We start from the raw sequence: 2,310 nt of genomic DNA on the forward strand, positions 1-2,310 counted from the left end.
TAAACAAGGCACTGTGTCCCCAGTGAGAGACAGCAATCAGTAACTTATAAGTATGTACTCAATGACTTTCTCTGTGAAAAAAAAAAAAAAAGATTAGCTTTTTTGGATTTAAATGCAATAAAACAAATATCCCCATAACTTATTTGAAAGATTAATATTTATGTAATACTATTTCAAAGTGGTTTACAGAAAACATCTCAGTTACCTATAATAATTACACAGTAAAAACATAAGACGAAAAAAATTAAATAGAGCTAAATCATATCTCATTTCGCTCTTGATCTTATCTTTATTGGGTTGCAGAAAGTTCACTGATGTACACACAATCATGCTCTCTATACACACTAACATGCCGTTGTTTAATTGCATCTAGTGGTTTTGGGATCTGACAGAGCATTAACTGAATTTAAAAGAGATGTTTTGTTGATTAACTGCAAAGCTAATTGAAACATATACTGTGTATAGGTTAAACAAAACTGGTCCCAGTATTGAGTCTTGGGGGACACCACCATGTCACATGATGCCTAGGTGTGTACACAATGCCACACAAATGTTTTGTAATTGACAAAGCTGCTGAGACAAACTTTTGCAGGGAATAGGGAATAGAGAGAAGTCTAAAACTAAGAGTAAGGGCGGGGTTGACCTTATTGCTATGGATAATGTCAGCATGCTCACTATTTATGCACACTGTGATTGGCTGATAGAGGAAGGGTCTGTAGAGATATTGTAGAAATATTGTAGAGCATGATATTGTGTTGCCATTTTCAGATAAGGGTTTTTAAAAGTAAAAATATTGCGCATTTAAATAAAGATTTTAAAATGCAGGCTAAGTGTCACTAATTAATCAAGTAAATATTCATTTAATTGTCAGTTACATTTGATTTGTATAGCACTTTTTACTATACAAATCATTGCAAAGCAACTTTACAGTAAATTAACGTTTCTATAATATTTAGTAGTAGCTTATCAGTGGTGTCTGTCAGTTTATGTGCATATGACAGAAATGTACGGAAAAATCAATTATAGACAATCAAACAGACAACGAACACTATTAACAGCAATTATTAATAGTCATTTTCAATACTTCGAATGTTTTTCAGATTTAGGAGCTAGTTTCAGTGCTAAAATGCTTTGTGAAATACTCTTAGAGCAAAAAAAAAATGTAAGAGTCTTAAATTTAGGACACGCCCATTACTTTTAAGATTTTATCCTAAATCGGAAAGTTATGAGTTACTTTTAGCCTTAAAATGTTTTGTGATATGGGCACTGGTGACAAAGTTGATCATTTCTAAATAAATAAATAAAAATAATAGTAATAGGTTTTTAATTTATTTATTTTTTGCTAATGATTTACAGAGATTTGCACCTGATGAACAGGTATGAAAATAAAAATGAACTTGTGGTTTGAGATAAGCTTGTGTAAGAGCCTTGCTGTGTTGCAAAATTTAATGGGTAGAATGCTAAAAATTCATATCGTGCATGTTGACACATCTTATTGCGTACATACTATGTTGCAATGAACTCTGGTTTCAATAATTATGGTTTAAAATGCTGAGATACGAAATAAAATGAGTCTTTTTCAGTCTATCAAATTTAACCTCTGTTCCTAACTGTCCCACACCAAATGGTAGATTAATGCAAAATGACATTATGCATATTTCTTTTCACTTATCAAACAGGCTAATTGACAATTATTTTGTACTACCACCATACTACACTTTTTTTTCAAGTTAACCTGTCAAGAACATCTCAGGAATCACAGAGTAGGGTGTGTGGAGCGGGTGTGTCGCTCTCCCATAAACACACACACACACACACACACACACACACACGCACAGGGGAAAGTCCTCTGCAGATTGAGTCTGTGTATTTGAGTCAAGACAGGGCATGCTTTATGCTTCCGATTTCTTGCAATCCCATGTTTTATTGATGCAATTTTACTTTTAACAGATGTGAGATGTGCATATTTCTCATTTCAATGATTTTAATGATATTCTGTTTGGTATCTTTTTGCCAAGCCACAAAAAAAATAAAATAAATAATAATAACAATAAATATTAAAAATAGGTAGGTAGATAGATAGATAAACAAATACATAAAAATCACAGGACATCCTTAAGCTTGTGATAGAAAGTATGTGCAGCTTGTTGGCTGATATTCAAGTATCGTGTTCAAAAAAATGTTTTTTTTTTTGGGGAGGATTTGAAACGTATGAACGAATTCCGTTGGAAAGTGACTAATGTGACTGATGCCGCGCCTCGTGGGAAGCCTGTCCTCGGGCTGACGGGAGGCGGTGCAGGTGTGGTCTAA

Source organism: Carassius gibelio, chromosome A2 (genome assembly GCF_023724105.1).
Source record: "Carassius gibelio isolate Cgi1373 ecotype wild population from Czech Republic chromosome A2, carGib1.2-hapl.c, whole genome shotgun sequence".
In the NCBI taxonomy this organism is placed as follows: domain Eukaryota; kingdom Metazoa; phylum Chordata; class Actinopteri; order Cypriniformes; family Cyprinidae; genus Carassius; species Carassius gibelio.